Source organism: Sminthopsis crassicaudata, chromosome 2, assembly GCF_048593235.1.
Source record: "Sminthopsis crassicaudata isolate SCR6 chromosome 2, ASM4859323v1, whole genome shotgun sequence".
In the NCBI taxonomy this organism is placed as follows: Eukaryota; Metazoa; Chordata; class Mammalia; order Dasyuromorphia; family Dasyuridae; genus Sminthopsis; species Sminthopsis crassicaudata.
In genome coordinates this window covers 383,111,403-383,126,001 of record NC_133618.1, presented here as the reverse complement: position 1 = coordinate 383,126,001, position 14,599 = coordinate 383,111,403, and the positions used below count along the sequence as shown (strand labels likewise).

Genomic DNA, 14,599 nt, shown 5'->3' with positions numbered 1-14,599 from the left:
GAAACATATGTTGACTGATTATTCCATTAACTATCAGTCTATATCAAAATCCACCTTTAGTAATTCAGAAAAGACAGAACCATAAAGCTGCCTGGAATTGATAGAATTATGACTGGAATTGAGACTTTCCAAGTGTCACCAAGACAAACAATAATAGAATTCTTCTGACTCATACATATTAAAAAAAAATTCTTCAAAGTTCCAAATTACTTCTTTTGCCTCCTCATTTTTTTTAATATGATCACTGATGACATCATTAGGGCTGAGGTTGTGAAATGAAATGTAAAAGCATTTTGTTTTAAGTCTCCTACAGAACACAGAATTCTCTGTTTTCTCCCTGGTCAGTTCTCCTAAAATTATAAACTCAGCAAAGAAGCACTTTGAATTCATTCTACACTTCAGATATGTAAGTAACCAATAAACTTTTTCAAGTTTCAGTTCTCAGCTGAAATAAATTATGGAAAAAGAGCCAGATTTTCTGGAAATACTTTTGTTTCTATTCTTAAATGTTCAAATATTCTTTGGCTCTCTGCTTACTTGTGAATCCAAATTCTTTCTAATAATAATTTAATTCAATTTATTATGTATTTGGCTAATTTGGCGCATGAAGGTTTATTTACAAGTGGGAAGGAAGAAAGATATTTCATAGCTATTTATTTAAGACATATGGTCATTTGTTGTTAGGCTAATGTAATTAGCTAATCTGACTCTCTCATTTTAAAACTCAAAAAACTGTGATCCAGTGAGGGAGAATGGCTCAGAGTACAATAAATAGTTTGTTTGCAGTAGAGAGGGGAGTAGAATCTAAATCTTCTGATTCCTGGTATAAAGCTTTTTTACTCTACTGTTCAAAATAGCCATATTCTCCAAATTTTGAAAGCATTCTACAGAGTATTTAATATTTCTAAATTTATACAGTAAGTTAAAGTCTTTTTTTTTTAACTTCTAAAATATTAAATAGTGTCAATCTTTTTTTTTTTTTTTCCAGAGTTTGTTCTAAGAAAGACAAAATAGTTAGGTTGTATCTGTGGTGAACATTCCTTTAGGGTGGGGTGACAAAGGAGGAAAAAAGGGCCAAACAGCACAGATTAGGGGGAATAAAACATACAGGAAGGATGGTTCCAGATGTTTCATTCACTTTTTTTTTTTATTCTTAACTAAGTTCGGTACTTGTTTGGTAAGAAATGTTTGATAGTAATCACTAGTACATTTATCTAGTTCTAGTGTGGTTTTTTGTTTTTTTTTTCCTTAAGAAGCTCATTAGACTAGTATAAAAATTCTTGTCTTATCCCACAAATTAAAAATAAAATATTTTTAAAGATTAAAAAAATAAAAAGATGCTCATTTAGGGCCTATTCTTCTGCCCTTTAAAACTATCATTTTGTATATAATTCTCAGAGAAAAACAGTCTAGTCCTGTGGCTTTTCTCAAAATTTGCTATTCCATTTAATTAAAAAACTTTCGCATTTCCTTGTCTAATCATTTTCCTCTTTAGAGGTATAATCTATATTATTATTTGATCATAAACATAAGTTAAACCTGTAAGGTGTTCATGTTTGCATCCTGTTATAATAACTCAGAGATGTTCTGGTCTCAATCTATTATTATTATTATTTCAGTGAGGCAGTTAGGATTAAGTGACTTACCTCAGACCACACAGGTAGTAAATGTTAAATATCTGAGGTCCGATTTGAATTCAGCTCTTCCTGACTTCTGAGCTGTTGCTCTATCCACTGTGACATCTAGCTATCTCTAAAGTGTTCATACTTGCATCCTATGATAATAACTCAGAGATGTTCATCTATTATCTAAAAGATTTAGTATTGTACTTACAAAGCTTCTCGATTATAGAAATTTGCTAGAATTACATAAGGCAAGTGCTCCTTTATTTTGATACCAGTTGTAAATTATGTAAATGGCAATCTGGATTGAGCCAAGCTTAAGTCAGTCAGGTGAGATGGAGATATTTATGTTGAAGAAATTGAGTCAGGAGAATCTTATCTCAGATTTATGTCAACAGTTGTTCTCCCAACTTTTCCCATGAGAGCCCCACCTAGAATTTGTGCATGCCCCATAAGGCTTCTGTCATCAGCATCATTGGCTTAATAGAATTCATTGATGATCATATCTGAGTCAGACTCAGAATAACATCAGTTAATAGTCACATAAGGTCTTAAATAGCAAGTTCCAATAATCAGAGCTTCAGGTGGTTTCAGATCACAAGGATCATGTATCTTAAATAATATTGACTACAGTCAATTCATCACAGAAAACTCACAAGTTTTGATATAGCTACTGCACATGCTAAGTAGATTTTTTTTCCTTTAAGATGCTTAATAACAACCAAAGACTTGAGATGTATAAATATGAAAAAAATCTGAATTGTATATAAAGGGACATAGATATAGGCTACTGTTCCTAGAATCCTTTTAAACAATGGGAATGACTTTTAAGGTGACTCTTCTTAAGTCACAGCAGATAATCTACACATATTCAAATTCCAGATCAAATAACAAACAAAAATAAAATCAGATTTCTCATTACAGTGACACCAGGTGGTTCATAAATTGCAACTCTTCATCAATATAATTATCCTGGATCCTATTCTTTAAAGCAAAAAACAAAATGCTTTCTAACTTTTACCTCACAACTTTTTGTTTGCCTAATTATACTTATATCATTCAGAAAGAATGAGATACTTCAAAAATTGAATCCTATACATATGACAAGTTCTAGCTCTAACTTAACTCTTCCTTAGGCCATGAAGTAATAACAAATTCAGATTAAAACAGCAAAATCTTTTCTATTTATCACTTGCTATAGTAATTTAACTGCCTTGGTATTATTTTAGCAACTAACAATTCTAATAAATAATAATTCAGTATGACAATGGGAAATTTCCATTTTTTATTTATCCTGATAATAGAAATTAGCTATAAGAACTATAAGCAGGGACATGGTTATAATAGGAACAAAACTGATCCTGTAGGATCCTGTAGAAGTTGCCTAGCATGTGGAACAAGGTAGACAGACATTTTGAATAGGAAAATTAAACAAGAAGAGTTCCCCTTAGCCTTTTCTACATAAACTTCTTACCTTATTGCAGAGACAGATATTCACTAGCCTTAAATTTCAGATGTTACTTTTTTTGAACTGCCAACTGCAGACTATTTCTTTAAATGTACCCATTTAAGGACAGTCCAAGGACAGAAAAAGCCAAGAATAAGACTTCAAAAAGAACATTCAGAGTGCTAAAGTCTCAGTAATCACAGTAGGTTTGGATATAATAATTATCAATATCAAATTATTATTATAATAAATTAGCTTACAACTGAAAAATTAGTAGGCCTTCTAAAAATCACACAAAAAATTTCTACAAGTTTTTTTTCTTAACGTAAACATTTCTTTCTAAGTGTATTTTCCTTTCTTAAAAGAAGCTTAAAATTTATCCTGATGTTAAAAGGAATAATCACTAAATCTTTAAGAAATAAATTATTTCAGAAATCTCTATAGTGACAGACTCTCTCTCATCCAACCTTAAGGCAAAAATAAATCTTTTAAAATTGGAATTTATCCAAACTAAGTTACAAAATTTCTTCAAGTAACAAGTAAATCCCTAAAGTACTAAAACAAAATAAATTTCTAAACATTGCAAAATTTCTAGTTTCAATCTTTCTTCAATCAAAAAGTGTTTACAGTGAAGAGGAGATCAAATTTTTATAAGTCAAAAAGAAAAATACAACCATTTTAATTTTTCTAATCACAATTAAGTTTATCAGGCTTTTAAAATTTTACTCAATATCACTAGAAATCAAGAAATATTCATTATGGAATCCACATAGCTAATAAATACGTAATAGGTCACAAAAATCCCTAGAAAAAACCCACAAACCTCAATTAACATATATACACATAACTTTATAAATATAATTTTGTATTCACCCCTTAAAACAAAATTAATTTCTTAAGAGTGGAATTTGTAAAGACTAAGTAGCTTCAAAAAAAAAAAAAATATATATATATATATATATATATATATACACACATATATATACATATATATATATTCAGGGGACAGAGCCAAGAAGGAGACATGTCTTTTTCTTACCCCTCCCCAAGACCCTCAAACTAACAGCAAATCCAGGCTCTGAACTGGTTTTAGACTGACAGAACTCATGAATATTAGGAATGTAACAAATTTCCAGCAGAAGATAATTTCAAAGATCTCCAAATAAACTCTGTTTCAATCAGGTACAAAGGGAGGTGGTTCAAGCACAGGCACTGGGTGCAGGAAGCAGATAGTTCCCGGGTGGTATGGGTTCTGCATGCTAGAGAATCTTCCAGGAGGAATCTACAACAGTTTTGACTACTCTGACCTGGTTGTAAGGCAATAGATCTAATAGACTAGTTACAGGACATCCAAGAAAAATGCAAAAGGAAAATAGTGAGCCTCTAAACCCAAGAATTTAATGGTACCTGGTCATACTCACCCAGCAGCAGAAGTCAGTCAGCAATGACCCAAAACAATCATTATTGTTTGTAGAGGAAGCTTTGGACAATCTTATCCTTTGCCCTAAAAGCAGATCTCAACATTTTTTTTAAATTAGCAAAAAAGAAAAAAGAACTCTGACCATAAATAGTTTTTTTTTTGTTTTTTTGTTTTGTTTTGTTTTGTTTTGTTTTAATGGAAAAAAAGAAGAACATATTTCAAACCCTAAGTACACTAAAAGCAGATTGTCTCCAGATGAAGCCCCAAAGGGTGATATAAATTGATCACCATCTCACAATGCTTTCTTGGAAGAACTCAAAAAGAATCTTAAAAGAGAACTAGAAGAAAAATAGGGAAAAGAAATGAAAACTTTGCAAGAGGGTTTGGAAAAGGAAACACAGAAATTATCTGAAGAAAACTCCTTACAAATTAAAATTAATGAAATAGAAAAAAAAAAAAAACGTATAACTACTTACAAAACTGATTTGACAAAATGGAAAAGAGAAACAACTCCCTGAAAAACAGAATTTGTGAAATGTAAAAATAAAACAAATTTAAAAATAGAATTTGTGAAATAGGAAAAAAAATACATAGAACAAAACAACTCATTTAAAAATTCAATCGGCCAAATACAAAAAGGACCTAGTAGTTTTCACCTTAAAAGACTGAAGGATGTGGAATCTGATATTCTGAAAAGCAAAGAATCTTGGAATGCAGCCAATAATAATCTAGAGGGGAAAAGGGAATTATACTGGAAAAAGAGGGAAATAGAGGTAAAATAAGGGAAATTATAGCTCATGAAGAGTCAAAGAAGACTTATTATAATTGAAGGAAATAAAGGTGGGGAGTGACCATTGTGCTCATCATTTTTGGCTCAAAGAAAGAATATTAGATGTATTTGGTTTCACAGAGAAACTTGTCCCACTTTATAGAGAAGTAGGAGGGGAAAGGGGAAAGAAAAGGGGAAGACTAATTTAAGGGAAAACAGAAGTAATAAGGGAAAAGTATAAGAAAGGGGGAGGGGCTATGAAAGGGGAGGGCTACTTGAAGGAAGTGGTGGTCAGAAGCAAAATACTGGGAAGAAGGGAAAAGGTGGAAAGAAAGAAAAAAGCATAAATTTTGGATGAATAAGATGATGGGAAAAACATAACTACTCATTTTAACTATGAATATGAATGGGATGAACTCTCCCATAAAACAGAAGTGAATATTAGACTGGATTAAAAGCCAGAACCCTACAATATGTCATTAACAAAAAATAAATTTAAAGCAGAGTATCTACCATACAGAATAAAGGACAAATGCTTCAGGTAAAGCAAAAAAAAAAGCAGGGATAGCAATCCTGATCTCAGATTAAGCAAAAGCAAAAATAGATCTAATTAAAAGAGTTAAGGAAGAAAACAATATCTTGTTAAAGACTATGATAAGTAATGAAATAATATATATCAATACTAAATTATGTATACACCAAGTGGTATAGCATGGAAGTTCCTATAGGAGAAGTTAAGAAAGCTGCAAGAAGAAATAGACAGTAAAACTATAATCATGGGGGATCTCAACCTTGCTCTGTCAGAATTAGATAAATCAAAGCACAAAATAAATAAGAAAGAATTTAAGGAAATAAATTGAATTTTAGAAAAGTTAGTTATGATAGATCTTTGGAGAAAATTGAATGAAGACATAAAGGAGTATACTTTTTTTCATAAAACCTATACAAAAATTGACCATATATTAGGACATAAAGACCTCAAAGTCAAATCAGAAAGGCAGAAATAGTAAATGTATTTTTTTCAGATTATGATGCAATAAAAATTATATTCAATAAATGCCCAGAGGAAACTAGACCAAAAATTAATTGGAAATTAAATAATCTAATCCTAAAGAATCAATGGGTGAAACAACAGATCATAGACACAATCAATAATTTTATCCAAGAGAATGACAATGAGACAACATACCAAAATTTGTGGGATGCAGTCAAAGCAGTAATTAGGAGAAATTTTCTATTTCTAGATGCTTACTTGCATAAAATATAGAAAGAGAAAAATCAATAATTGGGATTGTAACTAAAAAAGCTAGAAAGAGAACAAATTTTAAAAAACCAATTAAATATCAAATTTGAAATTCTAGGGGAGATTAATAAAATAAAAGTAAGAAAAATTTTGAATTAATAAATAAAACTAAGAGTTGGTTCTATGAAAACACCAGCAAAATAGATAAACCTTTAGTTAATTTGATTAGAAAAAGGAAAAGGGAAAAATCAAATTGTTAATCTCAAAAATGAAAAAGGAGAATTTGAATGAAGAGGAAATTAGAACAATAATTTGGAGTTCTTTTGCCCAACTTTATGTCAATAAATTTGATGATCTAAAGGAAATGGAGGAATACCTACAAAAATATAGATTGCCCAGATTAACAGAAGAGGATATAAATTATTTAAAGATTAACAGAAGAGGATATAAATTACTTAAATAATCCCATTTTAGAAAAAGAAATAGAACAAGCTGTTAGGTTCTTACTAAGTGCTAATGAGATATTAGGTTCTTACTAGGTGCTAAGTCAGTACTTAATAATTCTCTAGTTCCAGCCTTTGGGGGGAGTTTTACTCCTTTGAACTTCTGGGGAGGAGCTTGCATGCTTAGGAGGACCAAGTTCATTGGTTGAAGTATTTTTTCCCAGAAGCCCCTGAATTATTCCACGCCCATTCTCTGGGAGGATAAAGGAGGCAACATTGAGCAAGGGAAAGGAGTCTCTACTCTAGGTCAGATTTGGCAGCTCTCTACAGGAAGAAGAATCTGGCGGAGAGATTGAGTTGAAACAGCAGATCTCCTCCCAGAGAGCGATCGGCAGTCTCTGGAGACGATCAGAACTTTACAACAAGCTTTTTTTTTTTTTTTTTTCCTGAGGCTGGGGTTGTGACTTGCCCAGGGTCACACAGCTAGGAAGTGTTAAGTGTCTGAGATCAAATTTGAATTCGGGTCCTCCTGAATTCAAGGCTGGTGCTCTATCCACTGCGCCACCTAGCTGCCACCTAGCTGCCCCCTAGAACAAGCTATTAATCAACGCCCTAAGAAAAAAATCTCCAGGGCCAGATGTGTTAGGTTCTTACTAAGCACTAATGAGATAATGAGATATTAGGCTTTTACTAAGTGCTAAGTCGGTACTTAACAATTTTCTAGTTCCAGCCTTTCCTGGGAGTTTAACTTGTGAATTCCTGGGGAGAGCTTGCATGCTTAGGAGGAGCAAGTTCATTGGTTGAAGTAATTTTTCCCAGAAGCCCTTGCATTATCCCACGCCCATTCTCTGGGAGGATAAAAGAGGGCAACTCTGGAGGAAAAAGGAGTCTCTGCTCTAGACCAGACTTGAGGCAGCTCTCTGCAGGAAGGGAAATCACTTCTCTGGACCAGAGTTGACAGCAACTGTCTGAAGACAATGGCTCTCTACTGGAAGAAGAATCTGTCCAAGAGATTTGAGTTAACACAGCAGATCTCCTCCCAGAGAGCAATCGTCAGTCTCTGGAGACAACAGCACAGCACATTACACAGATGGATTTACATGGGAATTCTACCAAATATTTAAAGAACAATTAACTCTAATACTACACAAACTATTTGAAAAAATAGGGAAAGAAGGACTCCTACCAAATTTCTTTTATGACACAGACATGGTACTGATACCTAAAACAGTGGGATGAAAATAGAGAAAGAAAATTTCAGACCAATTTCCCCAATTAATATTGATGCAAAAAATCTTAACTAAAATATTAGCAAAGAGATTATAGAAAATCATCCCTAGGATAACACACCATGACCAAGTAAGATTTATACCAGAAATGCAGGGCTGGTTCAATATTAGGAAAACTATTAGTATAATTGACTATATCAATAACCAAACTGACAAAAACCATATGATTATCTCAATAAATGCTGAAAAAGCATTTGATAAAATCCAACATTCAATCTTATTAAAAACACTAGAGAGTATAGGAATAAATGGACTTTTCCTTAATATAATCAGTAGCATCTATTTAAAACCATCAGCAAGCAGCATATGTAAAATCAGGGGTGAAACAAGGTTCCATTACTATTCAATATTGCATTAGAAATGCTAGCTTTGGCAATAAGAAAAGAAGTGAGATTAAAGTAATTACAGTAGGTAATGAGGAAATCAAATTATCACTCTTTGCTTATGATATGATGATATACATAGAGAACCTTAGAGAATCAACTAACAAACTACAAAAAATAATCCACAACTTTAGCAAAGTGGCAGAATACAAAATAAATACAAAGTAATCATCAACATTTTTACACATTACCAACAATGTCCAGCAGCAAGAGATACAAATATAAATTCCATTTAAAATAACTGTTGATAATATAAAATATTTGGGAGTCTACCTGCCAAGGCAAAGTCAGGAACTATATAAATACAACTACAAAACACTTTCCGCACAAATAAAGTCAGGTCTAAACTACTGGAAAAATATCAAGCGCTCTTGGGTAGGCTGAGCAAATATAATAAAAATGAAAATACTACCTAAATTAATCTACTTATTTAGTGCCATACCAATCAAACTCCCAAGAAATTAGTTTACAGATCTAGAAAAAAATAAGAAAAAAAATTCATCTGGAAGAACAAAAGGTCAAGAATTTCGAGGGAATTGATGAAAAAAATGCCAATGAAGGTGGCCTAACTGTACCAGATCTAAAACTATATTATAAAGCAGCAGTCATCAAAACCATTTGGTACTAGCTAAGAAATAGAGTAATCAAATCAATGGCACAGATTAGGACTTACAGTCAAATAGTCAATAACTGTAGTAATCTAGTGTATGACAAACCCAAAGACCCCAGCTTTTGGGATAAGAACTCACTACCAAAAAACTGCTGGGAAAATTGGAAACTAGTATGACAGAAACTAAGCATATGCCCACACCTAACACTATATACCAAGATAAGGTAAAAATGGGTTCATGATCTAGATATAAAGAGTATTGTTATAAGCAAATTGAAAGAACACAGGAGAGTTTACCTCTCAGATCTGTGGAGAATGAAGGAATTTGTGACCAAAGAAGGGATCATTATTGATTACAAAATAGATAATTTTTATTATATTAAATTAAAAAGATTTTGTACAAAGAAAACTAATGCAGACAAATTAGAAAGGGAGCAATAAATTGGGAAAACATTTTTATATTCAAGGCTTCTGATAAAAGCCTCAGTTCTAAAATATATAGAGAATTGACTTAAATTTATAAGAATACAAGCCATTCTCCAACTGATAAATTGTCAAAGAATATGAACAGACAATTTTCAGATGAAGAAATTGAAACCATTTCTTATCATATGAAAAGGGGCTCTAAATCACTATTGATCAGAGAAATGCAAATTAAGACAACTCTGAGATACCATTACACACCTGTCAGACTGGCTAAGATGACAGGAAAAGACAATGACGAATGTTGAAGAGGGACACTAATATATTGTTGGTGGAGTTGTGAAGTGATCCAACCATTCTGGAGAGCAATTTGGAACTATGCCCAAAGGACTATCAAAATGTGCATACCTTTTGACCCAGAAGTTTTTTTCTACTGGGCTTATATGCCAAAGAAATCTTAAAGGTGGGAAAGGGACCCACATGTGCAAAAATGTTTGTGGTATCCCCTTTGTAGGGGCAAGAAACAGAAACTGAGTGAATACCTATCAGTTGGAAAATGACTGAAAATTTATATGTTATAAAATATTATTGTTTTATAAGAAATAATCAGCAAGATGATTTCAGAAAAGTCTGGAGAGATTACATGAACTGATGCTAAGTGAAATAAGCAGAACCAGGAGATCATTGTACACAGCAATAACAAGATTGTACAATGATCACTTCTGATAGACGTGACTCTTTTCAACAATAAGATGATCCAAGCCAGTTTTAATGATCTTGTGATAAAGAGAGCCCTCTACACACCCAGAGAGAAGACTGTGGGAACTGAGTGTGGATCACAACAGCATTTTCTCTCTTTTTGTTTTTAGCCTGCATTTTATTTTCTTTCTCATTTTTGTTTGTTTTAAGTTATATAGCTCCACAAAGACAAATAATCTTAGATGAAAATCCACTCTACATTATAAGTAGGCTTGAAAATGTCGCTCCCATTTTATGCAAGGATTATTTTGTATCTCATTTTTTACAACACAGAAAATTCTTATACAGGATCGACAAGAATTTATGTTGATGATTCTAAGAATCCTTGTAATTTTGGATAATTCTATGAATTCTTGTAGGTTTGCCAAGGAGATTTTACACACTTTTTTTTTATTACCAATTTTCCCTTTTCAAAATATCTATGTAAATACTTGATTAAAACAATAACTATAAATAATTTAATTAATAATCTATTGATTTTAATAAATGATAGCCAAATAATCTCTTTAAATATAAACAAAACTTAGAATTTTACAAGCTCTTGATTAAGTGCTTCAGAATATTACAGCACATGGTCAGCCAAGCTTATAGAATGACCTGATAGAACTTCCTAACCCTTCCATCCAATTTTTTAAACAATTCTTAATTTAAGAATATCTAAATTGAAGAGAAACTATTTTCCTAAAAACTTAGCTGATACAATTATTTACCAAATTATACAATATAAGAAAATTTAGAAATATAACAATATCATAAACAATATTATGTTTTACCAATTAAGTTACCTCTTATACAGGAAATTGGTCACCTCAACATTGGTATTTTTAATTGATCACATCTAAAAATCCATATGAAGTTATCAAGTATGATGCAATTACATCCAACAAAAAATTAACATTCATTAACCCTTCACTTATAAATTAAAAGTGCTCATAATCTGCAATTTCAGATATACATTAAATAAGTGACAGATTAGCAGTATCACTAAATATCAGTTAAATATTTAAGTTTTCAAATATTCCCCCCCCAAAATTTATCACATTCTTTTAAAAGTTTAATTCATATGTAACAACATTCAGATTAAAGAGAAAGTTTTGTCCAATAGCATCTCTGGTTAGTAACAAGTCTCTTAAATTTTATGATATAGATTTAGAAATACAGCATAATTTAGAAATAGAATAACACAAACAATAAACTCCTGATGACACCAATTGCACTTCCAAATTATCACACATTGAAGCTATTGATCTTATTACCTTTGGCAATATAAAACCACTTTAAAAACCAACAAATGACTTGGAGAAAGAGAATACCCCATGAGGTTGAAGTATACCCTTATCTGGCAAGTTAAGTCTATAAAGGAGTTTAGCACCTTAAAGGAGTTATCTATAAGAAGACACCATGATACACAGTGGGATAAGAGGAAAGATTTCACAAGGCATAGTGGGGAGATGAGAAGAGAGACATCATGTGACATGGGAGTGGAGGGCAAGAAAGATACCATGGGACAAAGTGTTGTGGCAGGCTATAATCCAAAAAGGTGTTCAGCAAAGATGGTGAGAGCCATGGACAGATGTATAGGGAAAATTTAACTTCAGAAATTTGACATAACTCAGATTTCTGACTGGACATAGCACAAGGTGGGGCTACACATAACCTCCACAGAAGGTGAGACTATAAGACTGAACTGATTCCCATCAGTGCTCTTCCCTGCTTGACTCAAGTAATTTTATCAGTACTTCAGGTTTTCTCTGTCAACCCTACCTAGTTACTCAGGACCTCATCAATAGGAGCATTAACAGAATTTAGGGATGTCTTTACTTAGTTAACACAAGCACTGGTAATACTTATGGACATCAGATTATTTAATTTAAATTTTGACTGACACATGCCCAAATTACAAAGGATATTTGTACTTTCAGAAGAGACCTACACAATGTGGTGGGGTTTACAACCTCAGAGCCTACTTAGAAAGGAATAGTAGGCTACAATCAAACAGGAGTTCAAGATAGAAGCAAGACATTTGGAGAAGGGACTCACATGTCAACATCTAGACTTCAGAAACAATAAGTCCTGTAGCATCAAATCTAGTTGCTGGGGAGGAAAGTCCAAATTCTCCAAATCTCCATTATTTTATCAGTCACAACACCATTAATGTCAACATTTTTCTCCCAGAGTTTGGTCTAAGACAAAATAATTAGATTGTATCTATGGATTTACATTCCTCCTTAGTGGATATATACATGGGAGCACAGTTAGTACTGAACTCAGGATGGGCATAGACAATAGGAGTTATAAAGACAAAAATCACAAATTAGGTAGAGAATTAAGGGGAAGGGGGTAATTCCATAGTGGTCTTATCAAGTCATCTCTGAACTAAGTTGTTTTTCAGAACTGGGAGTTGACATGAACCAATATAAGTTGGTTATCTGGCATAACAGTGAAGTTCTGAGTTCAGTATGCCAGTATTCAAGGAACTTCCAATAAACCCAGATTAATGAATGATCAGTTTTATCCCTTACTGTGCTGGTTCTAATTCCCAGATCAATCTGGTGTCCTTTCAATAGTAAGACAACTTGAACAAATCAAGATGATTAGTAAAGTCATTAACTATTCCTTTTTCACAGTTGGTTAACTTTTCATAGTTTTAAAATATATATGGTGATTATATTTAGTTTTCAGAATTATTGATAGCTCATGTTTATGTAATATTTTGTAACATAAAGTAAGGATTTTCATATTCAAAACACATTTAAACACTATATATAATATATATATAATAATCATGCTTTATTTTATTTATATTTCCAGTTTTATTTTGAAGATAATTTATTGGTTACAAGTATTCCTCTGAATAGCCTACATCAATGTGAAAAAAAATCTTTCACTAAATGACAAATTTTATTTTATTTTATTTTATTCTATAAACATTTAACTACCTATTATGGCCAAATATTGCTCAAAATGCTATGAAATACAAAGACGAAAATTAAATCCTTTCCTAGGGAAATTTACATTCTAATGGGAAATGGGGAGGGGGGAAAGAAAGAGAAGGTACAATGCGTACACAAGTAAATACAAAATACATACAAGTAATTATAAGGGGATTGAGGACTAGTAACTGGAAGAATCAGGAAAGGAACTTAAAAATCATAAAAGTCATAACATATTAGATATGGGACTTTTCTTCATTAGATATGGGAAAGATCCTCCCAACCTTTCAGATGATAAAGTCCAGGAGATCCAAGATACTTGAATTTAGAATTTGAAAGCACCATAAATATTATTTGTCCCACCCCCATTTTACATTTGAAGAAAATAAGACCCAGAAAAATTATGTTATTTGTGCAAAGACACACTAGTAAGAGCTTCTCAGAGCAGGAACTCATCTAGGGGAATCTAGTTGTCACAGTAGATAGAATCCCAGGTTTCTAGTGAGGAATCGCTGAATCCAAATCAAGTGTCAGACATTTACTAGTTTTGTAACTCTGAGCAAATCAATTAATTTCTGTTTTCCTTAATTGTAAAGTAAGGGCAATATCACCTACCGGTCAGAGTTGATTTGAGGATAAAATGAGATAAGATTTGTAAAGTACTTAGCACACTGCCTGTTTTGTGACTTATTCTCTTCCCCAGTCAGGAAGAACCTAAATCCTGTTCTTATAGAATAATGTGAAGTCAGATTCTATTGTTAATTCATACATCCTATTTCCAATCTAGTTAGCATCTTTAAAGATATTCACAACCTTTGAGATAACTTTCATGGAATTTAGCTTTCCCAGACTGTCAGATTACCATAGTTGCTACTTTCTTAACATAACAGTTAACTTATTGCCATAAGTTAATATAGTTGTAAACTCAATCAACCATAATTTCATACAAAAAGAAAATTAGCATATCTTTAGACAGGTCTGGGACCTTGTTTGCCAGGTGCATTTCATCTACTCTCATTTCATCTAGCTCTCTTGATTTCCCATCTTTGCACCTAAAAACCCCCAGGGTTATATTTCCCCTATAAAGGATCTGGTTATGATAAAGATCTTTGTTAAATTCTTTTCAGAACTTAGCCCCTTATAAAATACTCTCTTTCTCTCCCTCATAGCGCCTTCTCTTTAAGGACTCCTTACTCTTTACTCTAGCTAACTCTGGTTAGCTTACCCTACTTGTCAATGGCTTTCTTTCACCTCATAG

At 32.4% G+C, this 14,599-nt stretch overlaps 1 protein-coding gene across 1 annotated transcript in view; it reads left to right on the top strand.

Annotated features, from left to right (window-relative positions):
* The first annotated feature begins 297 nt into the window (after window positions 1-297).
* BDKRB1 (bradykinin receptor B1) overlaps window positions 298-14,599 on the top strand; it is a 32,210-nt gene continuing 17,908 nt past the window's right edge. Inside the window, 1 exon segment of the mRNA XM_074291365.1 lies at window positions 298-406. The gene's annotated coding sequence lies outside the window, so the exon portion shown is untranslated.